This window comes from Pipra filicauda, unplaced genomic scaffold (genome assembly GCF_003945595.2).
Source record: "Pipra filicauda isolate LSUMZ 115617 unplaced genomic scaffold, ASM394559v2 scaffold49_size4853605_pilon, whole genome shotgun sequence".
NCBI classification, from domain to species: Eukaryota; Metazoa; Chordata; class Aves; order Passeriformes; family Pipridae; genus Pipra; species Pipra filicauda.
In genome coordinates this window covers 3,107,229-3,133,226 of record NW_024104642.1, presented here as the reverse complement: position 1 = coordinate 3,133,226, position 25,998 = coordinate 3,107,229, and the positions used below count along the sequence as shown (strand labels likewise).

General features: G+C 42.6%; 1 protein-coding gene across 4 annotated transcripts in view; it reads left to right on the top strand.

Moving 5' to 3' along the window:
• Positions 1-25,998, top strand: part of ATXN1 (ataxin 1) — a 165,324-nt gene that overhangs the window by 107,111 nt on the left and 32,215 nt on the right. Inside the window, exons 4-5 of one of the 4 annotated variants that reach the window (XM_039386684.1) lie at positions 5,225-5,350; positions 11,012-11,120. The exons of 2 other annotated variants lie outside the window; for them this stretch is intronic. The gene's annotated coding sequence lies outside the window, so the exon portion shown is untranslated. The remainder of the gene's footprint in view (positions 1-5,224; positions 5,351-11,011; positions 11,121-25,998) is intronic. One more of the 4 variants, XM_039386683.1, reaches the window with a different exon arrangement.

Sequence of the window (25,998 nt, the reverse complement as noted above, 5' to 3'; positions counted from 1 at the left end):
GTGCACCCCTCTGTTGCACGGCCTTTTGTGGTAGACTGGGAAAGGGAGCAGGGAGAAGATGTGTGCAAATCCACATCTGTTTCAAAACAAACCCCACTATTCGATTGCATTTCCTGACAGGTTGTATTCTGGGCAGTTTCATATATTGCATGATGTGGAGATAGTGTTTCCTTCAGGCGTGTTGGACTGAGTTGCACTCTTCCCCTTTGTTCAGTGTTGCTGGTTTGTTAGCTGCAGATTAGAGACAAAAGCTTTTACAATTAGTTTTTTAATGGGAGAGAAGAGGAGTGACATTGTGACCTGCTAACAAATGTGGCTGAGATCGTCTGGATTTCAGCCCACACTGGGGAGAGTGAGGTCCTGTTTCCTGGGGATTAGTCCAGAAAACCACCCCTTGTTATCAGTTCTCACCATTTCACAAGCCCAAGTGAGAATATTCTGGTGTTTCCAGGTATTCAAGAAGCGTATGCCTTCCAGTTGTCCAACTAAAAAAAATTCCAGATAGTGCGGGGATCATTTCAGAGTCTGCTGAAGCTGAGATTTCCTAAGCGCGGTATTTACAAGCCCTCCTGCTAGGGAAGTGGAGGAAGGAGCTTCTTTCCAAGAAAAATGTAGGCTGGGTAATCTGACATCACTCAGAGTCACATCACCCTACACCCACCAGAATTCAAAGATAGAATGGAAATGGCATAATCTGTTCTCACGGTAACACTAATAGTACTGCTCCCGCAGTTCATTGTGCGTTGTCCCCACCCGCCATGGCCACAATTAACATTTCTTGCAGTGACTTTGAAAAGTGTTGCCATAACAAGGTTGCTGATCAGCAACTACAAAAATCTTAACAAGGTACCTAATGGAGCTTTTTGTTTCCATTATTTCTGCTTAATATATTCTGAAAAAGTCAGGAGGTTTTAACCTTGCCTTCAGCTGCAGTACCCTGGCATGTTTAATAGAATACCACTTCATTTGTACTGAAACTAGTGTTCTTTAAAAGGGTTTGGAGACCCCTCTAATGTAGTCAGTCAAATTGGTGCCTGGAGCCAAAGAAAACGTATACCCGAACACATGTTTTTGATCTTGAGCTAAAAAAAATGCACTTCATGTTGAATAGTCTCCTCCAAGTGCCGCAGTTAATAAGCCATGTTGTGTTTTTACTGGAAAAGTATGCTTCTAGCCAAGCATTCTTTGCATTTTTCCCAGGATTTAGTCATAAAATCACTTTAGACATATTGCAAGTATGAAATGTGTGCGCATCAGATAAAGGGCAGCAATTCTTGTTTTGCTGTAAAGCTCCATAGAAACATTTTTATCACCATCAAATGCATTATCCCAAGAAGTCTGGCCCCTTTCTTTACTGTTAACATTTAGCTGCATAAGAATGCTGAACGACAGAGACCATGCTAGCAAACTGCTTGGTGATCGAACGGACAGCACCATCGCTATGAGTTTGATGCCATCAGAATCCAACTGCTTTTACAGAGTCTTAGACACAGACATCCAGTGCTAATAGCTGGCCAGCGTGCAGATCTGCATCTTCAATCCTAGCTGCCTAATTCTGCATGCGTAAAAAAGCAAGAAACCTGAAGACTTTCTGCACTATTTTAAGCATTATTATTTCAAGAAATGGTTTACGCAAGCGAGAAAAGCCTCTAGCACAGTCAGCAGCCTCAGCCCTTCGAGGCTGTTGCATCTCACAACACACTCTCGCAGCCCCCTCTGGCTGATGCTCGCAGCATCGTTGCTCTGCTCTGGAGCCAGTCCCCAAGTCCTACTGATGGCTGGAGGAAAACATTCCCGGGGGCGAGTTGGGCAGAGGGGAGTGAGATTCCTGGAGGGAACCTCTGCGAAAGTCAGCAGCAGCAACGTTTTAAAAGAACAAGTGTATGCGCGGTTTTATGTATTGGAATAGAGTGATCTAGCTATCAAACATATGTTCACACATACAGAGTATACAGAGTAATGTGTATATACCACCTCAACGAGCCAATCTGTGTTCTGAAGAGAAGAGATATTTAAAGCAGCTCTGCAAACTTTATAGCTCTGGAAGAGACTAACTGGGCTTGTCTCTGCAGGGACTTGCAGTAAAGCTGGTCTGATCTTCATTTCTTTGTGTATGCAATTTGAGTATCTCTTCATGGGTAGCTATATATATGCTAAGAAACAGGCACGTGGATTAGGAGTACAGATGAAGGGGAAAAGTCCAAGGGACAAAAGAGGGTTACCCAGCCCAAAATCTGACTTGAACCCCATGAAGGTGACATGGAGCAATGAAATGTGGAAAGAGGTCATCTAAAAGCCATCATACAGGCTAAGAGAGCACTGGGGGCACTGAGTTGTTACCATCTCATATCTTCCTTGGGACCAGCATCTTTTTCCTCACTTCCTGTGGCAGGCACCTACCTGCCCAGTTTGAAGAGCAGGCAGGAACCAGGAGAAAAGCAGGACTGACTATGCTTGGCCTTTGCACAGAGACGTAGAGTGGAAGTAGCAGAGTGACATGTGCTTGTTTGGAGTTAGAAAGCCCTTCTGTGCACCAGTTGTGGTGTACGGTGCTCGCCACCTGCCCACGGTGAGTCATACTTTTTGACAGATGATTAAAACTTCAGTGCTGTGTTATTCGTTCTTAATCATCTTGGGAAAAGATTAGCTGATAGGTTTGGGGCCTTTTGCAACTAGCACATTTGTGGGTGAAATTTTTACTACAGTGTAATATGTCAGGGTAAATTTTACAGACGTCTGTGGATCCAGGTTAGATATCACCTGGTGCAGAAGTCAGTGATGGGAAAGTCCACAAAATGTTTTTGAGTGTGCAGTATTCCCATATACAGTGTACAACAGAAATGTTGATCCTAACCCATTCCTTCTGCCATGGGAGCACTCTGTGAAGGAGCTGTCTCTGTGGTTTTCAGTTGGCCAACAAGACTGCTCCCTTCTACTCCTGTCTTCCTGGAAAAAAGCTGTATCCTAGATGCCCTGAAGGGGAAGAGATGGGACACAGGATCATCAGAGAGGAAGCTGGTTCACTGCAGTCATCTCTGCTCCCTGGCATCCTAGCCAGGATGTGTCTGTTGCAGCCTTCTGAAGGAGGGCAGCTCTCCAGGGAACATCTCTTTCTGCTGGCCAGCCTCCACCGACTGGAGTGAAGTACTAGCAGAAGTCAGAATAAGATCTTGAAGGCAAATGTCTCAACAACAGTGAGAGTAGTTAGATTTTCCTTCACGGGGTGATGCATTGGAGATTCAGTTGCAGGTTTGTGTGTGGTTCACCAGAGATATCACACTGCATTCATTCTGGATCAGACAGGGCTGAGTTTTCTCCATTGTAAACAAACTTCTGAATCTCCTTACTAGTTGAGTATCTGAAATATTTGAGCACTTTGCCTTTTTTTTGACTACTTGGCATTTTTTGCTTGCATGCACTGTAGCAGCTTTCATAGAGGAGGAACTTTATTTCACCACTATCTTTCTAAATACCCTTTTCTTTTTTTTACTGTACCTAATCAATCTTGCTGTGTTACTAAGAGCAACATCCCTGTTGGCCAGTCAAAAAGCTGGAAGTCTTACATGGCCTGGTGTGTAGCCAGGCACAAAGCTGCCTTTCATGGCTTCGGCTGGCTGCATTATCAGCCGTACCGAGATCACAGTCCTGATAAAATGGTGTTGAAAGCACTGAGAGTTTCAGGCTTTGTGCTCTCTGCTGAAGGGATAATTTTAGAATGTTCTTCCCCTTGATAATAGTAATTTTACAGCAATGTAACTGTTGAATTTTAGAGTTAGATCAGTGTAAATGAAGGCAGAATCAGATCATTTTTTCTGAGGCAAAGAAAACTCTTCATATCAGCAGATATAAATGTATTAAAAAATCCAAATGTGCATACACACACAAAAATCTACATCTTCTTAAGGCAAGACTGTAAATAATTAATATAATAACCTCCTTACAAATTCAATCTAGGTATATTAAGTTAGTCAAGACATTTCAGATTAGTCCTCTTCTTTTTTTATCTTGTTTTGCTTTCTGTAGCTACATGAATGCAGGTAACTTCCACCTGCCTGAAGAACAAGAAAGCATTTTTCCTTCTGGTTTGAGGGCTGAGTTTTCAAAAGGATCTTATACCTCTCTTCCAGCTTTCCAAGCATGTTTTTCTATGGGGTTTTTTGTTCATATTTTTCAGTGTTTCCAAAAAGAAAAATGCGACACCTTATATATACATTCTTAGGGGCAATTTTTGCAACTCTTTGCAAATAAAGCATTTTGAGGCTTCTTGCAAGGTGATTGTACTAAACAAATGTAGTAAATAATCCTGAAATTGCAATGTGCCTCATTTACACTTGAATGGAATTACTTAGATGTGGGATGTTGCTGGTACAAGTGGCTCCAAGTACACTGTTCAGTTTTGTGTTCACTAATACAGGCAGCTTTATCTCTTGCTTATATAAAAAGCATGACACTTTCAAAAGGATTCAAATCTCACTTGACTCTGCTCTTCTATGGACGATTGAAGTTAGGGACCTAAATAAAGCTGGTCCAATACTCAAAGGTGCTGAACAACTGCATCTTCTGTTTAAGTAACAAGTAGATGCAGCTGCTTGGCACAGATAAAAATCAAGTTTTTTTCAGGTTCCTAAAAATGGATTTAGAAGCCTAATTAAAGTATACGAGGTTCAAAAATGCTGGTCCGCACAAAGACTGTGTTTGGCAATGAACTGAGTGGGGACACAGATGTGCTCTGATGTTTGTGCAGAGCTACCTGCAGGCCCTTCATGGAGTAGTGCAGGACCTAGAAAAGGCCTTCAAAGTGCTGAATGCACAGAGTTATGAAAATTCATCAGGGAATTTGAGGACCTGCAGTACCCAAAATCATTTTGCCTCTTGCAAACAGAGATCATGAGTTAGAATCCGCAAGTTTGGTCATGGAAGACTAAAAAAGTGAGTTTTGCTTCTCCAGAACGTGCTGACTGCCTCTTACAAACACCCTTTTGCATTTTGGCTTACTTGTGGGTACTGTGGGTCATCTTATCAGAGGTGTACAGAAAGAACATAGCTAGTTCAGTTGTGGTTCAGGTGAAGAAACCAGGTTAAAATTTGGCCTTCTGTACCAAATGGCCATCCTACCTGGATGCAGGATCTAAAAAATCCTTGCCACAGTTTCTCTATTTGTAAAGGCTTAGCAATTTTGCAATAGCTGATTTTTTTTCTTTTCCTTCTTTTTTTTTTTTTTCAGTAGATGAAGGTACAGTGATACAGTACCCTAAAACTTCCCTCGCATGGGCAATTCAATGAGTGTCTCAGAAGGCACTGTATGTATTTGCATATGAGCTGTGGAAGTAACACGTTTGCCAGAAACAAGGTGAGCCAGCTGTTGTTCTGTCTTCATGATCTAGAAATGTGTTGTTAGATCTGGTAGTGCAATGGCAAAACCTTCTGCTGTGTTGGTGATGTCCACCTAGTTCCCTGCTACTGCCAGAGGCTTGCCCTGGGCTGGGGACTGTTCCATATGCATTAAGGCAAGATCGCTGAGTCCTCCAAAAAGTAAGTTTACGTTTATGTTTAAAGGGAATAGAACAGCGATTCCTGTATGCAGCTTGTCAGCCAGCCCTCTGAACTTGTGTTAGATTTATTGCACTTATCTAATCTCTGAGCAAACCCTATGCACCAGTGACAGCAGCATTTAGATGCCATTTGCACAGCAGTGAAGTCTGAGACAACATGACATTTAAATTAGCGTTCTGCTCATTGATAGGTAAGGACAGATGCTGTAGAATGTAGTAAACCCTTCCTGCATCTGCTGCATTGTAGGATTCTCTGTGTAGTGTTGTGTTATGGCTAAGGGACCTGTTAAGTCATACCAGATAAATTTGGTTAATAAGCAGTGGCTTAGCCCACCATTCCTTTGGGTGTGTGTCATGTTAGTATTTCCAGAGGCAGGTCAGCAGGCAAACATCTGGTGAGTGCAGAGATGGACTTTGGGGATGAGTGTATGACACTGATTGATTTCAGGGGAAAGGTCCTCTGAGGATTGTACAACTCATCATGTGCTTAAGAGATTACTGCTATCACCTGTGTGTTTCTGAATAATGGAAGAGAAGTGCTCTTGGTCACGCAGCTGAACAGGTTCTTGAGCACCTACTGCCAGTGTGTTGACATGGGTAAGTTATTCTGGTGGCACTGACATGGACTTACGACCTTGTATTATGGCAGAAGTCTTTTTCCCTCAGTGTTACCAGAGATAGTGCATATCTCCCTTGGTTTTGCCCTTATTATGTCCTTTTTTGAAATTTGTGCCTGCTCACACAGCTGGGTTTAGACAGGGTATAATGTCCTCAGATCATAGATTATGAGGAAAAAATAAACACAAAGTTGCATACACAGCTTCATTTTAATTTTAGGAGAAGAGTTTGGAAGATCTGAGAGTAAAATTTAGCACAGAATTTTTAGATTAAAAAAAAAGTATATATTCTTCGCTTGGCTTGCCTTTGAGCATTTTGTTAAAAGTACTAAAAGAACTCTTTTAATGAAGCATAAAAATTGATTGTTTCTTGCCAGGAGGGATCGTCTTCAATCTTCAGATACTAAAGACTTCGTGAGAACCACAAGAAGAATATCTTCTTGAATCATTTACATTTTTCCCCTTTTGCAGGCTTATGTAACCATGCAGAAAATCTAATAATAAGTGTGCTATTAGTATCCAGTGTGGCACCTTCTGCAAAGTGAGGTGTCATGTTATTACAAATAATGGTGCAGAAATGTTGTAGATGTGGAGAACTTCCGTATGTGGCTTATTTGAGTAATCTTTATCAAAAAAGATCTTGCGCTAATTGAATCCATCTTTGCCTCTGTTTTACAATTCTGTTTTATTGTTCGAGGGAGGAAGAGCCTGGCTGCTTGCTTTTGTTTCTGTGAAGTCTGGCATGCTATTAATGGTGTTGGAAGGAATAGGCTAGTAGCAGTACTGAGAAACCAGGTGTCTTGTGGTCTTTTATTTTTACGTACATGCCCACCCCTTCTTTGTTCACCCACCCACAGTCTCTTGAGGTTTAAAGCTGACCTACAAGCATCCCTTTTTGTTCTGATCTCGAGTGCCTTCAGCAGGGATTGTCAGCCTTGTGATGAACACTGTCACAGGCAAGGCTACCAGGCTGATCTGCGTGTATAACCTTAATGCCAACGAGTTTAAACTCAACTTGGCTTCACAGTCCTCACTGGTGGGACTGCAGGCTTAGCTTTATTATGGGCAGACTACTGAGCAGCAGCAAGCAACCTGCAGGGTCTTTTCTTCTATTGAGACTTTGTCTTTTTTTTTTTCTTTTTTCTTTCCTTTTTTTTTCCTGTTCCTGTCACCCTCATATTCTGCCAACAGCAATACCCACACCTAAAGCATCGCTCTGCTTTGCAGTGACTACAGTGTGATCACTCCATAGGCAGTTCCCTACATCCTGGCATCTCTTCCACTGATTTTGTGCAAGTTGTGCACTCAGTTGTTTCTCCAGGTGAATATTTGGAGCATAAGTCCTTTCCTTTGTGGTTACTACTGTGTGCCTTGAAGACACCATTAAAAAACTATAGTAACGAAAAATGTTATGCTAGTTTTGTGTAAATCACCTCTCTAACCTGACCCCTGAAAGAAGGGAGAGCATGATAATGCCATTGATGGCATCTCCCTGCTCCTGGAGTGCCAATGTGCTTTTCTTACCAAAATGATTGAAATGCTGTTCCTCCGGTTGAGTTTTGCCAGTGAATGAGCCCTGCTGTGGTCATACCACAGCCTGTCTCACTCAGTGACAAACATTTATTCTTAAGAAGCTGACAGTCCCAAGTTTAACAATGAGTTTAAATCTGAGTGTGGCCCAAGAAACAAAGAATGTAACTATAACCTTGCCAGTCTCATCCCCCAGCAGTTTGGAGTAACCTAAACTTTGGACTTGAAGGCTTTACAAGGTGGTGATTGATAAAGAATGGTTTGGGATAGGAGGTAACCTAACTGTTGCCATCAATTGCTTTCATAAGCAATAAGTCACTGAAAAAAAGAGTAATGCCCCCACTCCAAAGCACAGAAGAAAGCCTGGTCGTTTGCTGTAATCTAGCATGAAACAACTAAGGAAAACAGTGCATTTTCTAAAAGTGTTCAGTACCCTGCATAGGAGTTCCAGCTTGGGATATTGAATGTGTCTGTTATTGTAACAGCTGATATCGTTCAGTAACATGTAAAAGATTGTGCACGGTGGTTGTGCTCTGGGGTGGTTTTACTGTTGTTTCCTCCTGTGTGTTTTCCTAGACAATTTAGCACTTTGTGGTAGGGACATAATCCTGCAAGTTACTGAGAACCATGAAATCCCATTAAAGCCAGTGCATTCAGCTCCTTGACAAATTGTAGCTTTATTTGATGCAGGTTGTGGAGGTGCTTTGGCAATAGAAATAAAGCTATTTTTAAAGGTCGCTGTGTTGTAAGCTTTTATAAAGCTGTACTCGCACAATGGATCTTTCTTAAATCTGTACTTCTCCCTGCTAATCCTAGAGACTTATTTCTTTCCCCTTTGGTGTTCTTGCTTTGATTTTTTTTTTCCTTTTTCCTCAATAATGTATTTTCTTTCATGACTTCTCCTATTTCCTTAGCTTTACAGCCCTTCTCCTACTTGGGTGGGTCTTTTTATGTCTTTGTTAGCTGGGAATTGTTTCCCAGCAGTGGTAACTATGGAACTCCTGAGGTCTCTGCCACTTGAAATGCTCATTCAGAACCATATTGGATAATTTCCTGGCCCATTTCCCTTCTGTTTTACTTTTAAACAGGCGATAAGTTTGTTTACAGAAGCTAGGGCGGTTGATGCCAACCTGAAGGAGGGTTGTATTCACAGGCCAGTAACACGGTGGGAGGGCTGAGCTGAGTGACCGTGATGCTCTGTGCTTACACTAATGAAGAGGGAAGCTATTACAGTCTTCAGATCTAGAGCCCAGTACAGTCTTGAGCTCTTTTTGGGAAAGCTTGGATTTTTCTGCTTTGGAGTCATTTAGCATAAGGTATTTGTACTGTTGTCATATGTTTCCTTTCAATTTGTTTTTATAATAAGGATAGCAGTTTACCTCAAAACTATTATTCAGGAGTCATTTAGAGGTTTTCCAGGCCCCTTCTTTGAGAAGAAAACTGATTGTGAAACCTAGGCAATAGAAATTGTTCAGCTGAACTGGCAAAGCCATTCTCCAGTGTCCAGTTCTTGTAAAACTGTCTTTTTGGAGGAACCTCTAGGGACAGCAGTGCAGCTCTTCCCTGTAGTTGTAAGGTACAGACCTTTATATTGCAGATGTGTGGCTGTGCATCTGTTTGCGTCATGGAAAGCTTGGTGTTGGAAGTGTACGGTAGCATTTCTGCAGGGGAGGAGCCAGCCCCTTGAATGCTGGAAGGAGAAGATTGCACTCTGATACATTTCTTCTGTGCTTGGGTTTTTGTCCTTTTTGCTCCCTGCTTAGGCTTTATTGGTAAGAGGAGTGTGAGGTCAAGACTGTGCTGTTTATTTTGCTTCTCAGCGAACTGAAAGATACAGCCTTGCCTCGCTGCAGCCTGCCAGGGACCAAACTTAATGGTCAGTGTTTTAATTTAAGCGACACCAGCCGGGAGGCAACCGGCGTAAAGGGTACGCGGTCGGTCAGCCCTTCCTTCCAGCGGTTTGCTGTACATCCAAGGCTATCGACCCCGTGCTCACAGACGGCACATGTTTGGCCGGTGGCCAGAGGGGAGCTGCTGCGCCGGGAGACCTCAGACTTGGCTGAGCACCCATGCTTGCTGCAGAATCCTCTCGTTGTGGGAGATGTGCTGCTCTGTGGTGGTGCAGGGACCGTATTTTGTGTTTTCTGAGAATATGAAAGCTTGTCTGTGTGGCTCTGAGGAAGGCTGGTGGCACTGGTTTAGATTCAAGGCTGCTTTTCAGAAGACAAAAGCATAAGGACTTTGGTCATACATCAGAAACAGAGGCATATGAAAGAAAAGACTATCAGAAAGCTTCTGTCTTTTAACCTAATTGTGTTTCTGCATTGAGAAGATGGCGTGAGACTTGCCATGTGATGGTGAGATGAGCGACATTGTGTGCCAGGAGCTCACGATCACCGCTAGGAAGCTGTAGGGAGGAGCAGCAGGCTCCTTCCCTTCATGGGTTTCACAAATGAGAGCTTTTTTGGTACTTGGTGATCATCACATTCCCTCTCCCGTGACAGGGAAGGAGGCTGCTCCCCTTTCAGCCTCTCCCACTCGTAAGCTGTTTATTCACATTAAGTGGTGAGGAGGCTGCATCAGCCATACTTCCCTGGTGTCCTTAGTTAACACAAGGCTCTGACAATTGTATCTCTGATTATTCTCTCACCATCCATACCTTTTAAAAATATTTCTCTTTATTTGCTGCTTTGTCAGCTATGTAATACTGTACTGGGATCCAAAGGTGCGTGTTAAATAAGGGATTTAAGGCTGCAGGGGATTGAGCTGATCATTATGCGTCTGAGAATGGGACCTGTGAAGCATGTTATCTGAGGCCTCTGTGGATAGTTAAATTAAATGAATGCTTTTGTGATAAACTTTTTTTCAAATTAATCGATTGTGTGAAAGCAGGGAGTAAGCTATAGAAGCTGGATGATGAGGGCTGGAGAAACACAGCTGTTGCCTCTTTCCATTGCAATGCCATTAATGAACAGTTAATGACTGACTATATCTCAGTCCAGTGTTTCTAGATTCTTTCCTTTTTTTTATTGTCCTTGTTTAAAGGTGGCTCAGAAAAGAGGCTAATAGGCAGAAGGCATCAGGAAAATGCAGCAGGGAAGCAATGCTGTGCAGCCATCCCAAGATGTCTTGGGACTACCATCAGCCCATTGCTTGCTTAGTGGAGGTGGTCTGTGAGAGAAAGGAGCTGCAAGAAAGGGGTGGAGAGTGACAAGGCTGCAGTATGAATTGCAGCTCGTGCCAAAAAGTGGTGTAACAGCTGTTGTGCCTGCAAAAGACCATTTGCTTTGACTTTTCTTTCCTCTTCTGTAGGGGATGGATCGATTGATAGGCATCGATACTGTGCTCTAGCATATTGTTCGGGCCCATCGGATCTTGCCTTCCCTGCAAATTACACTCTGGATCTTCTTGTGGGAAGCAGGTACAGCTCATGGTTGTGAATCAACATGCCAATGGATGCCACGCAGAGTCAAATGGTAACTCTGGGGCTTATAGACCACACTGTTTCCATGGGAGACCCAGCTAAGAAGGCACGTAGAGAGGCAGGGAGCCCTACCCCCACAACGTCAAGTCCCTGCCTTGTTTGATCTAATAGTCACTTTTCCAAATACATATTAAAAATTGAGTTCTGTTTTATTTTTGCTTGATCATTATCTGTGCTTTAGAAAAGAAAAAATTGGGTTTGTGCCACCAATTTAGGTGAGGAGCAGCTTGAGCTGTGACCTCCTAGGCTCGTCTTGGCCTGTACAGCCACAAGAGGGATGGCGTTAGGCAGTTGTAGCTCCAAGCAGCAGGGTGGGCACATCCATAGATCTGCCTTCTGCTGGGCTTTGGAAGGTAAGTTTTTGATAGGAAACATGTGAGAGGGAGGCAAATCTGGAAGAGGTCTGGTGCAGCAGAAGATAGCAGAGGTTTTCCCTGATCTGCTTCACAGATATCAGGTGCAGTCTGCATGAGCCAAAGAGGAAGGGGCCTAGCTAGGGGACACAGAAGGTGAGATGGGATATATAGTACTGCCTTGAGAGTATGAAGGTGGTCTCATCAGCCAAGGGCCAGTTGGCTGCACAGAGAACTAATTTCACTGACTCCTTACATCAGGGTCAATAGTATTTGCGTCATCTCATTGGTGGGAGGTTATGGTCAAGGCTGATTCTTGCCTTGTTTTCCTGAAGTGGTGTGAATATCCCTTTACAAAGGGAGGGGGAAGAATGGGCAGGGGTGTGGGAATGCTTTCCTCAGCAGTGCACTTTGCAGAAAAAAATGTTACTCCTTTGTGAGGTCTGGACTCCCCAGTGTCTGCAAAGGATGTCATGGGTGGTAACACTACTTACATCTGCCCTCTGTTGCTAATGGCCACGGTTTCATCATTCACAGGCAATAAAAACCTAGTCTTCCATCCCTTTAGCTGTCAGCAGTGGGGTTGGCCTTTTCTTTGTTTGCTTTATCATTGTTTTCTTCATGAATGTAGAGGATGCAGGCTTTCTCCACTCTAGTCTCTGTACACTTGGTGTGTGGGGTGTGTGTGTAAGTTGTCTGGTTCTCTTTCTCTTGCATCAGTAATTTAGAGCAGGGACAGGTTTGTAGCACAGCTATGTGAATTCAGGGGGGAAAAAATAGTGCTACCTTCCTCATGTTGTCCATTTTCATTCTGCACTACTCAGTCAAGGCTTTCATGTGGACAGAGTGGTGGAGTTTGATCAATGAAAATATGTGTGGATAAGATCTCAGCAAAGTTTGAGTCAATGCCTTTCTCACCATCTAAAGATCTTCCAACCATAAGGGAAAAGTTTCAGGGGCACAGTTTCCTCTATCTCCTCTGTCTGGGAGATCCTGAGATAAATGGGCATAGAACATTTTACTTCCATCATCTCTCCCCTTTTCTCACTTTGTATGACTTGGAAGTGGCAACTGTGGTCAGGCTATGAGATGAAAGGTTTTGTGCCTTGTGCATATAGCCTTGATTCTGCCCATGAGTTCATGATCTGTGCTCCTTTTAACTTGCTACAAAAGTAGACCTTATTTTTCTGCTATGTGTGGCTCCAGAGCTATCCAGAGGAAAAATGCAGTTGTTGGGACATGTCACCCCACGGCTGTTATCTCTACAGGATGTGTGTTTACTACTCATCACTTGATGAGGAGTAGAGGGACTATTTGACAGTACTTTTCCTCACTTCCCAGGAAATCAATTTGACTTGCCATTTTGAATCCTTAAATCTGAAACAATAAACAGCTCCTGCCTTGTACTTAACAGTGTGGGGAGCGAGCAGCTTGTCTGTGTGGTGATGAGGGAGGCTATCGACAGAGGGATGACTTCAGCCAGGCAATCTGGAGGCAGAGTGATTAATTTATTTTCTTCCCTGATCTGTGAACCCTCTCAGTCACCAGAGCATTGAGACCTTCAGCTGTACAGCGTTCTGGGTCTGCCCTTGCACACTCCCCATGACTGCCTGACCTGTGGGGCTTCACTCCGCGCTTAGCTGTGGTCCTGTGCCTAGGCTGTTCCCAGGAGCAGCTCTGTAGATTCAAAAGGTGATGGCTTCAAACCTGGAATCTCCATAATTTATGCTCCCCACGCAAACAAACATGCATATGCCTTTCACACTGCCTGTGTATTAATAGTGACAGAGCAACATGTGTTTTCCACAAGAGCAAGGCACCTGTTGAGGTTGTTCAGGGTCACCAAGCACTGCAGTGATGCTTTACTCCTTTTCTGCAGGCTCCAGCATGTGTTAAAGGAGGAGGGGATTGGTTTTTTTTAGGCTGAAAGGGGCTGTAGGTGGGGAACCATCCAGACATTGCAAGTCCTCTCACTAGATTCATATGCCCAGACCAAGAAGGAGGTCAAATCAAGGAGCTGAGGTTGTTACCTGTTTTAGTCTAAATCTGGCATTTGTGATAAGGTAAATGGAAAGTCTCCTAGCAACTGAGGTCAGCATTTGTCCTGTGGTGTGTATGGCACTCCCCTGCGAGATGCACTGATAAATATGTTTTGTTCCATAGGTCCCTGTATCTGCAAGTCTGAAGCCACTGTTGTAGTCACTCTTACCCATTTTAAAGGCTAGAAATGGATTTTAATTAAAGCTCCTCTGATATCACTTAAAAATTATCAGATCCTCAGTCACTGGACAAGTAGCTCAAGGGCACGAAGGCTGCCCTTGCTTTACATCATGTACATGAAACAAACTTTGCCCAATATTAAGAGGTGCTGGAAGAAACCCTTAGTACATCTAAGCAATTTATATGGCATTTGGGCCATAGGGTCCCTTGGATCTCAGGTGCTCTTAGATTCAGGTTTCACATACAGTATCTTTCACAGATTCCCTTTTTGCAGAGCAGAATCTAGAGCCCTTAGAGAAACAGCTGTGGGTTGACCTTGCAGAAAAGAAGAGGAGCAATGTCCTGAGTGTTTAACCTGGGCACCTTAGAGAAACAGTAGCTGTAAATTGGAAAGCCATTTCTATCTGAAACATGATAACTAAGAAGGAACCTCATACATGCTTCCTGAATGTGATGCACCCTCTAAAGAAGCCAAAGCAATTGTAAAGGGCTAGATAGAAAAGGGAGAACAGGATATTTAGCCAACCTCTTTCCACAGGACAGCAATATTTGGAGCTCTGTCTATTTAGGTACTAGGTAAGTTGTGAAGAAACAGAACAAGTTGGTTGATGTGCTCCACCTGCTAATGCATACAGAGTTTTGGAGAATTTAACACTGAAATTTATGGTGATCCTATTGGCAGTGTCATCAGTGGTACCCTGGTCTTTGCAGGTGTGCACAGAGGGAAAGGCATGGCCAGTGGAGGGAAGGCGACAGGCTGAGAGAGTGGAAATTTTCTTCAGGATCTGCAGATTTCCTGAGAGACCCAAGCTTACACTTGTACTTAGGGGCTTCTCCTGAAGGGCTGAGAGCTCTCAGGTTCCCGAATAATCTCTCCTAGCTGTTTGTTTGTTTTTCCTTAATTTTATTTTACTGGGAGGGACAAGATTTGACCTACAGGAATTCCATTGTTTTAAGGTAATCATCCAAGCTCTGCAGAAAATTTTGATGATAATGTTTAGCAATTTATAAATGCAGGTCATCTTTTAGTTCTCCACAGACCAGATTATACAGATTAAAACTTTGCTGCTAAACAAAAGGGAAACTAACCAGGTAAACCCAAGAGAAAGCATTAAGAAATCAGATTAAGAGAATTACATTCTTTATAATTTCTATTCTTAACTCACTTAGAATGGACACAAAATGCATCCTTTATATCCCAAAATGTTCAGCCTGGAGTAACTTTGAAAGAATAGCTGTGGGCACAATATATGCCCTGTATTCCTCATTGTAGTTACCATTGTGAAAATCCCTGCTGGTGTTTTCTATTCCCGAGTTTCATCAATCTGAGCAAGTCTGTTCCTGAGGCTCAGCTCAAAGTCAAAAGGGTGAAAAAGCGTTATGTCTACAGAAGAGTCAGAAGGATTTCCAACGTGCTGTGGATCATTAATTTGGCTTCAAAGACGTGTTTTATACTTTGGGATTTTTACAAAACAGCTACGTGGAGGATTTTTTGCTATTGGATAGGGCATGTTCCCCACAAGGTAGCCTTGTAAAGCATTTTCTCTGCTAACAGGATTGCAGACAAATAGTTTCTTGCCTTTATCCTCCGCTTTTATCTCTGCCCTCTCCAAGAATTCCTCTTAATTCTTTACTTGCTCTTTTGGGTGACACAAGGACAGTGAACCTGAAGTGGAAGATGAGAAAAACACGGCGTTAAAACAAGCCAAAGCTGGAATGATTTGCCAGGACTAGGGAGATAACCCTTGCAATTGGGGTAATTTCACAAACATCAGGGGACAAGGTTCAGGAGTAAATCTGTTGTTAACAAATCTGAAAGACAGATTTGCCCTGAAAGTACTGAGTCAGTCAGAAACTGCTAGAGTTTTCTACTGAGTGACATCATCACCAGTATTATTATGAGAAAACAGAATATCAAAAAATATTCTTCAATTTGAGGGGTTTAAAATACCTAATTTCCCTGTTAAAAGTCCATTGAAAAATGACATAGCATGATGTGCAAAAGGACACTTTCTTTCTAAAATAAATTATGATTTTTGATGATGGATGAAACTTAGCTCTTTCTGTTACTTGGCTTGAAGGTGAGTTTTGGGTTTTTTGCGGTTTGGAGGCGGTTCTGTTTCTTTTTTTTCTGGATGGGTCATGCCAGTGCACTGAAAAGCTTGCAAGAGTAGTGATAAGGGTATTGACTTCAGTGCTGGTAACTGAAATGGTAGCAGCTGCCAGCTGTCCACACCCGACCTCCTTGCCATTCCCTCAGCCCATTTTGCTGGTGTTTCAAAGAGGATACATGTCTTTTCCTCAACACCACAGTTTTCATCATGACCTCTTAATGCATGTGCCAGTGCTGCTAGTGCCAGTTTGCAGCATCCGCTGAAGAACTCAACACATTTCCCATATGTGAAGGGAAAGTCATAAAAAAGAGTTCTTACTCTGCTGGGATGCAACGAGGTTACATTATTAAAATTTGGAATAGGTTCCTTGTGATTTAAAGATAACTATACATGTTGTTACCCTGTGAGCAAATGGAGAGTTGGAAACAGGATTTGAGAGTCCAGAGTCTAACCACTGAGTCATTCCTTCCAAAGAGAAATTATTTCAAGTGCGATTAAATTAAAGAAAAACCGACACGTGGGTGATCAGATAAATATCAATAGCAAATACCAGCAAATAAAGTAAAAACTATCCCCTAGATCTACCAAGATTCTGTAAACTTTTTTGTTAATTTCTGCCCTTTCTCTGGAAAAGTTGGTTTTCTCTTAAAACCCAATCTGCAGTACTGCATTGTATGAACTAGTGTTAAGGAAAAGAAGCATTTGTTATGTATGTTTGTTCACATAAAAAAACCTAACCAAAGTGTACTCTTTCCAGCAAGTTTACAGCATGTATCAGTCACAATCTCACTTGCTTCCCAGGAAGTGGGCCTGTCATTTTGTTGCTGTAGTGATGCACAGTGAGCCTAACTTGGGCTCCAGCTTAAATAAAGTTGCTCGGTTGCACAAAGATCAGTTAGCACAGTTCATTGCATTCAACCTACTCACCGTGCAAAGCACTGGATTCACAGTCTCTGTCCGTTTAAATGCAATTTATGCCTCTACTCTCCCTCAGATAGCTGTGGCTTGGCACAGCGGCAAATACGTCTGGAGTCTCAGTGGCCCAGTTCAGCAGAGAATGTAAGCCTGTCTTTCCAGCAAAGTCACTAAATGTTCTCAGTGACTGGACTTTAAGCAGACTGGTTGCCCATCGTTTCACATTAAAAGACACTCAAGTGGATTTTTAGGTCCGGACCTAAAGAAACACTGGCTTTGATCACTGGTCAGTGAGTTTAAGTCACTTGGTCAGTTACTTTGTGCACGGAGATATCCAGTGACTGGATCTGTATTAGAAACATCATGTTTAGGCATGGGCAAAGGTTTCTACTAGGGAAAAAAAATCATTACTAGGAAAGGAAAATATGTAAAAATTAAAATTGAGTGTTTATACACTTAAGGCTGCTTTTATAGATTTGTTTATACAAGTTTTGAGAACAACTGCATATGAATCTACCCAACTCTTGACGAACTCCCCTAGAAAAATTCCTAGCAGTTTTTCTTAGGGCTGTTAAAAAGAGAAATAATAATTTAAAAAAAGGACAGGGTGGAGCAGTTTAAGAGGTGGCATAGCTGTGGAAAATTGTGTGTGCTTTTCCACCAAAGTTTAAGTAGTGGTAAGTTATGCCATATATAGGGAACAAGCATAACCAGTGCTAAGAAACCATGTTTTGAACAGTTTTAAAGAGGCACAGAATTACTGTCCCCTGCATGTGCTATTAACACCCAAACTTTCCTCCTTGTACAGTTGTTTCTGAAACAGAAGTTAAAGTTTCTCTCTGTAAGATACTGTATTCCACGCAGTTTCCTCTTGGACAGTGGGTTTCCATCTGTTATATTATTCCTAGGACTAACATAAATGGCATCCTGATCATAAGATAGAGAGATGTAGTTTATGTGTAAAAACTGTTACACTCTTCTGGAAAACCACATTAGTGGGCTGGCACCGGTAATGTCTTAATACGGTGCCTAAACAAGCTTTTTCTGAGGGGAGAACCTCCCAGGATACCAGCAGATGACTTCCAGTTGCATAGCAGTATTGGTGGCAGTAGCCAGATGGCATGTAGTAAAATCCTGAACCAGACAAATTTCACAGAGGTTTTACCTTTCCTTCCTCTGGGGACAGGATTTCATATATGTTTCCAAATCCCACAAAGCTATGCAGCCCTGGGGAGGATAGGAGCTTGCTTATGGAAGGTGACTGACTGCAACTTCTGGTTTTCCAGTGTATGTCTCCCCTAACTGCAAACAGGGATAACTGGAAAAAGAGTTTGAACTTGGTTCTCCATCCCACTGCTCAGAAGTGTTTTGCATTCAGTAGCATAAGGCAAATGATTCCACAAAAACAACAGACATATAAAGAAAGTCGTAAGCAAGAATGAGTTCCTTTCCCTCAGCAAGAGTTGTGTGTACATTATACACCTCACCCCCACTGTGTTCATGCATGGATCTTAAGTGGTGCTGATCAGCTGTCACTCATGTCAGCAGTGCAACTCAGCAGTCACGAGTAGAAACTGCAGAGGTCAGATGAAGTCTGCTTTTCTGTTGCTTTACACTGTTTGTGGGTGCCTAGTTGCTGATTCCAATGGGATGAAGTTCAATAAAGCCAAGTGCCGGGTCCTGCACTTTGGCCACAACAACCCCATGCAGTACTACAGGCTGGGCACAGAGTGGTTGGAAAGCAGCCAGGCAGAAAGGGACCTGGGGGTACTAATTGACAGGAAGCTCAACATGAGCCAACAGTGTGCCCAGGTGGCCAAGAAGGCCAATGGGATCTTGTCCTGTATCAAAAATAGCGTGGCCAGCAGGACCAGGGAAGTGATCCTTCCCCTGTACTCTGCGTTGGTGAGGCCACACCTTGAGTATTGTGTTCAGTTCTGGGCCCCTCAGTTCAGAAAGGATATTGAGGTGCTGGAGCGGGTCCAGAGAAGAGCAACAAGGCTGGTGAAGGGACTGGAGCATAAGTCCTATGGGGAGAGGCTGAGGGAGCTGGGGTTGTTTAGCCTGGAGAAGAGGAGGCTCAGAGGTGACCTCATCACCGTCTATAACTACCTGAAGGGAAGTTCTAGCCAGGTGGGGGTTGGTCTCTTCTCTCAGGCACTCAGCAATAGGACAAGGGGGCACGGGCTTAAGCTCCGCCAGGGGAAATTTAAGTTGGATATCAGGAGAAAATTCTTTACAGAGAGAGTAATCAGGCATTGGAATGGGCTGCCCAGAGAGGTGGTGGATTCACCATCCCTGGAGATTTTTAAACGCAGATTGGACGTGGCACTGAGTGCCATGATCTAGTAAATGGACTGGATTTGGACCAAGGGTTGGACTCGATGATCTCAGAGGTCTTTTCCAACCCAATCGATTCTATGATTCTATGATTATTATGACTGCTTTCATAGTTTTTGGCTTTCTGTGAGGTACTGGATGTTGCCCACTGCCAGCAGCCTGGGAAGCTAGATGTGGTATCATTGAGGGAGCACTTAATGAAGTGACCAAGAATTCATTCGCTTGCTTTTGCTAGAGGTGTTGTGCAGAGTGACTGCCAGATCATTTCACCAAATGCTTGTGGTCTGAAGGGATAGAACAATAAAAGGAAACCAAACCTGATACACATAAAGATGCAGGGAAAATATGCTGGGTTCATAAACTTGTGGCCCAGTGTCTCCTTCCATCTTCAAAGAAAGCTATTTATAGAATCAGCAAAAAAACTGTTTGTCTCAGTAGTTCTTCATTTAAAATCAGGAAGTGGAAATAGATACATGACAGGTACTAAGGATTTCTTCACTGCATGCATCAATATTCCTTCATTTTTTTCTTACCACATCTCTTTGTGTTTAAAAATTTAGACAAAAAAGGGTAGTTAATGCTACTATCTCATGATTGCAGCAAGTATTTAATCATGTTTCTGCAATTGCTGAAGAACTGAATTAATCTCTGCAAAGATGTTTCGGGAAAAAAAGTGGTTGGTCAACAGTACATTGTCAGGACATGTTTAAACAGTAACTACAGTGAGATCATGATGATCTGAAAAGAAATATCCTTGGGAATCCAAATATACTGTCTAAATCAAATGTAGATAGAATTGGCAAGAAAAGATAGAATTGGCTTATCTAGTTGTATTGTTTCTAATGCTCTCCTAACTCATGAGAGAGAGGGAAGCGTAAATGTGAGTGCATTGTGCTCAGCCGGCTGCGGCAACAGGACCTGTTAAAGCCTGGAGGCCTAGGACAAGGCCAGCCTGAGCTCTTTTTTTCTAGATCAGTCTTTGATCTTGACTGCCCTGGAAGAAGACACGCCCCTGGGAGAGGACAATGAGGCTTCTGCAACTCCCGCACAGTCAGGCTTAGTAAAGACCTAGAGAGCTTTTAACACTACTAAATAAACAACCTTTTACTGTAGGAGGCTGTTTTGAAACAGTCTTATGGTGGATGTGTTCAGGCCACTAAAGTGGCCAGTTATATGGGAGTATGGCTTATTTTCCTGCATTAATTAGATGAGGAAGTTTGTGGTTGGATGTATGCTACGTCTGTAGAAGGTAACTATAATTTTTAATCATAATGGTTTACCCTTCCAGTTCCCAGTGGCACACATCCAGGGTCTGATGGCTGGGAAACACAGTTGTAGCCAAGGACTCCTCTTCAGCATGTTGGAAAGGCTGCTTGCTCTGCTCTCTGTTTCTCCAAACTGGTTACGTGAAAGATCAGTGTGTGTAATGCAGTGACGAAAGTGAGGAGAGGACTTGATGAGGGTGGGGCTGGGAGGATGCTGAGTATCAGCATTGCTTGGAGATACCAGATTATTCCCACATAGGGTAAGGAGCTAGGTTAACATCCTGGTGCTGTGTTTAGATCAGGCTTCGGGCCCTGGGCAGGAAGGTAAGTTCCAACTGGAGGTCACTGTACTTGTCTGCAGTTAAATCTTTGTGATGTTTGAAGCAGTCCTGGAAAGCACTGGGGTAACATCTGGTCAACAGGAGATGATGCAAATTGCAAAGACTGGTTGGACTGGCCTGGACCTCCTCTAGCTTCCGGGTGCAGGAGTGCGTCTGAGTGTGAGGTCCCTGCATGCTTATCAGCATCCACCATTTGTACATGAAAGAAGGAAGCAAGAAGTGATTCAGTTTGCATCAGGGCCCCACACATGGCCTGAGCAACTGTGTGGTCTCCCCTCCTCCTGGTTCCTGCATTTCCCCAGCTCTGCCTACCATAGTCGTCCCCTGCCACTGGGGAGGCACCCAGTCTTCATTTTGTTTTGCAAAATGTTTAGTCCAACCTAGGAAGCGGAGCACGTTTAAGGAAAACCAAACTGCACATACAACCCCCAGTAGTCTTTTCCTGCCTGCCTGCCAGGCATGAGGGAGAGTCACTGATGGGGTGTGGACAGAGCCACAAGTACTGTCAGCTGGTGACAAAAGCACCCTCACCTCTGGAGGCCAGGGACTGGGGGAGATGCTGGGGAAGGGAGCGCTCCAGTGTTATGGCGTAAGGATGGTGGGGCTGTGAGCAAGGACTGTTGGCTCCATGTCGCCAGCTGGCTCGCTCAGCAGTTTTTGCAGGAAGTGTGAAGAGAACACATTTCATGGGAGATATTTATCATTACCCTGTACTGCTTAAATATAGCCTGTGTAGCAGGTTAGAGCTTGTTAGGCTTTTATCTTCTCAAGTTGGAGGGTGATGTATTAATCTATGAGTGTTGGAGCCTCAAGTGAATTACAGAAAGTCATCCCCAGTGAGTAAAGATAAATGACATTTGGAAATTAACCCATTACATAGTCTTTTCCAATAAAGTGCTTACTGAAATATTAAATTGTAAATGAAGATGCTTCACGTCTCATTTGAAAGTCAGAAAGACACCTATTTGTAATTCCACTACTGGTTTTCTTTTTTTTTCCCTCTCAGAGATTTCATTTCTCCTGAAAGGTTTGGGGCTGACAGCCCCAGAGGACAAAGTCTTCATTAATCCACCAAACCGTCACAGCAGTTACAATGCAAGCTGCTCTGCACTGTTTATGTGCTACAGCTTTTGCTGAGAAAGGAGCAGTCCAGAGGGATGCAGCATTAGCTTACACTTCACAGCATCCAGCTTCCAAAAAAAAAGGAGTCGTTCAGCTCTTTATTGACCTGCACCTGCATTAATTTAACTGGGTTTAACTGTTCGTTTAACTGTTCGTAGATTTAAGGTAGCCTGGTGGGCAACACAGACTCATTATAAGGTTTTCAGGCAGTATAGGTCCTCCAGGCTCAGCCTGACCCAGGATGCACCTTGAAGCTGAGCCTTGCTCAGATATTTAAAAAGTGAGCAGTAATACTACGAAGATGCACACTCAGCCACAAGTGTTACTAGGGGCTTGGCAGACCTTGTGGTCCCTAGGTTTGCCACCCCACACCAAAGTAATGGGGTTGCACAGGGGTAATAAACACTCCTGTTATTGCAGGGCAAGTCGTTCTAGTTTTAAAGCAATATAAAATGCATGCAAGCTTCATACAGTCACTGTTGGTGAGATTTGTTTTGGAGTAAATATTCCTATATAAATATCCTCATTGCAGGCTAGGATCTATTTGCATGCTAACAAGAAGGCAGAGACAAAACGTTTTCAAAAATTCTCATCTCCAGCACAGCCATTGCTGTGATGACGGTTTTTATTCTATGAATGTGGAACTGGACCAAGCCTAACAACATCAGCTCACTTCAAAGAGGTGCCCAGCAGGAATGACTTTCACTTCCAACCTGAGCTGGCTCAAAACCAAGGACCCAGAGGGCAGAACCTCCCCTTCTCATTATCAATTGGTATCAGAGCCAGTTTCCCATTTTCTTTTAGTGCTAGCAGCTTGATGATAACAGAATTATTAAAACCATATAATGTTAAATATTATGGTAATTAGATAATCTCCTATAACTGTGATTTTTAAAGACTGTTGTTCTTCACTGACTTATTCCTTTTGATGTCACAGGACAGACTTTGTCTTATATGTTTTGCAAGCGCTGCCACTGCATGAATATAGCCTATGCTCATAGATGGAGTTTGTTTCTGCTAATTTAATTGTGATTTGGCTTAATAAATTCCTAGTATACAAAAGGCCTGATCTTGTTCTCATTACCATAAACAAATCCTAGCAGTAAAGGAGCAAAACTTTTGGTATTAACTATCAAAACGTGTTCTATTAGTTTTATTATCTGACCAGAATGATCCTGATTGTGTTACCTCCTCTGCATCCAGTGTCTTCAGGCCACATTCTGCAGGTAGGAAATGAGGAAAACAGAGAGGTTTTCTTACATCAGCTCTTTTCTCTAAAGATTATAGTCTTTGCCATTAAATCCTAAACAAATGGCAATTCACGTGCATGTTTAACATTGTTTAACTCCTGTTTGAGATCAGTAGTTTGAGTTTTTACAGAAATTTTGTACTCACCTGCCTATGAAGTCTGGATTCTCTGCAATGAATGTGAACAGAATAAACCCTCCTTGCAAGGGTACCAGAAAGCCCCTTCAGGAAGGCTTCTGCACCACTGGTTTATGTTGTTAAAATGGGAGTGATGAAAAAAAACCCAGCCTTAAGAACATGTTGAAGGTACAAATTAATGCCCATATGAGCCTGCCAAACTTCTCAGTGTTTTTTTCCTTAGGCTTAAAGTTGGGGGGTGGGAATAGACAGGACAGAGCAAAACTTTTTTATAGAGTGTGACACAATAAATGCTTCATAACAGTTATATACATTTATAATGACATACTGTACTAGTGCAGTTCTTCTGTTCTGGGCATCAGTGAGAGGGGATGTAATTCACAGTACTTTTTTTGGCTTTTAGTAATTATTTCCTAGAGTCAGAAATGAGTGACTGCGCAGTCTCAATTCTGACTCAGTCTCATGCTGTTAGTGATAGTGGCATTTTAACTGATATTGAAGCAAGGACAGAAAATAACATTTAAGAGCAAGCAAGAATGACAGAAATGCTAAGATGAGGAGAATAAAGAAGAAAAATGCTAAAATGGTAGTTCAGAAAAGAACAGAGTGTGGGGAGAAATAATTTTATACCAGAACTGTAGAAAGAGTACTTGACCCCAGACTGAAAAATGGGAAAGCTGCTATTTCTTGTTAGACCAGCTTGATTTTCAATCTAGGCTGCTGAATGACAGTTTTCCTCTAGTCTGATACTGTGTCTTTTAATTAACCAGGGTTGTCATCCATATCTTTGAGATTTTTGATGTGAGCAGGCGCTCATCTCTGTTGATTTGCTCAACACTCTGCATGCAGAAAGCAGCAGCTGCTGCTGGTGATCCCAGGGCTGATTTGTCAGTGTGCCACTGGAAATATTTGCCTAAATGAAGTGAGCTGTGCGAGGAGGCACCTAGTCTAATTGGAGCATTAGGTCTGTGCAGTAGGTGGTATGCAGGTGTTTTTTTGCTGTTTTTCTGTCAGCTGGTAATTTATCTGTGGCACTTATGGGGTTTTGATGGATGTAGGTAGTGCAGTTGCATGGAAGAGCCATTATACGCTGGTACAGTGTGGCCATGCTGTGACTTACAGCATTTTCAGAGTGCTTTGCTCCCCCTGGGCTCTCACACATTGTGCACTTTGAGTAGCAGCTACCATGGACCTCAGTGGGGATCCTGGGCAAGGTCTCGACCTAAGTGATACAGATGACTCAATTATGTTGCCCCCACCTTTGCAGCTCCTCACTGGAATGGTTTCAGCACAATTGTGCTGAGTGATGACACAAAGCATAGCTGTCAAAATCACCTGCTAAAATCTTTAAGTTTTGAGAGTCTTCCAGTGTGGCGCTCCTGCTCCTACATTCCAACATCTTCAGTGGATAGGTGTAACAAGCATATTCCCATCCTTGCCAAGGACCCACTAGTGAACTGAAATCATACAAGGTTTCACTGATAGAGCTGTAGCAATGCAGCCCATGGGAGATTATTATCTCTCATTATTATAAGATTATTATTTAGAGATTATTATAAACTCATTCTGCGATGCCCCTTGTGTTAGCTGTGCAGGCATCTTTCAACAGCAGCTCAGGCAACATATGTGTAAGAGATGTCTCCTCTCTCCTTCCTTCCCTCCAGCAACTCTAGCTTCTGCTGAGATGCTGCAACTCCTTCAGCCCCAATTCACCAGACAGGCCAGCAGTTCCCTTCTCTCTCTTCTTTTCCCTGTCATTAATCCAGTGTGGTAGCTGTCACCTTAACCCAACTGTACATCAGAGAAGAAGATACTGTGCTGTTCTGGCAGCAATTTGAGCTGAAAGGAAAGATTTTGCAGGGAGAGTTGGACCTTTGGATAGTGAATTGAGTGATGGCACCACAGAAGAGGAAAGACTCTTTTTCCAGTGTAGCTCGTAGTTTTTGCCGGGCAAGAGCAACCATGTGAATTACCCATACAATTTTCATATGTATGGGTAATCAACCTGGCAATGTTTCAAAATGCTTGGGTAGGTCTTGTCCCAGCTAGGAAAGATTTAAATATAATTAGAAATCAATGCTAAGAGGAAATTATATTTCTGCCCATGAAAATTTCCAAGATCTCCAAAAAACTTTTCATGCTGTAATGGGAGGAAAATTTAAAAAGCTGAGATACCGTGAAAATCAGATAATAGGTAAAAATAGTTCACAAAACTGTACAGCAAAGCCTATAGCTGTGTATTCTGTCTAGAGGATGGTTTCATTTCAAACCAAATTTCTCTTGTAGTTACAGCATTTTTTAATTACATCTTCATTAAATGTTTAAAACATTTTATTTTGGGACCAGCAAATAGGCTTTATTTTTTTTAATATTACTGGGAAAATATTTACAAAGAAGTTCCAGAAGTTTTCCCCAAATGTAAACATTTTTGCCTCCAACAGATTCAGGTTTCAAAACAAATGTTTCCCAATGAAATTTTTCCTTGAAGAATTAACGATATGTCTATTAGACACCATTAGTTCTTACTTAGTTTTACCCCAAGGGCAACAGTGACTGTGCACCTTATTTCAGTTTTAGTTTCACTAGCCTTATAGCAGTGTTGTCAAGGTTTTTCTTCCTTAGGAGTTGAATAAATTCTGACCAATTATGTTGTTGTTTTAGTCATCCTGGTTGTATGATCTCATGATTATTCCATATTTTTCTAACATATCCATTGTACCAAAGTGATTATGTATCATCTGTTGCAGCAGTTATTTCAT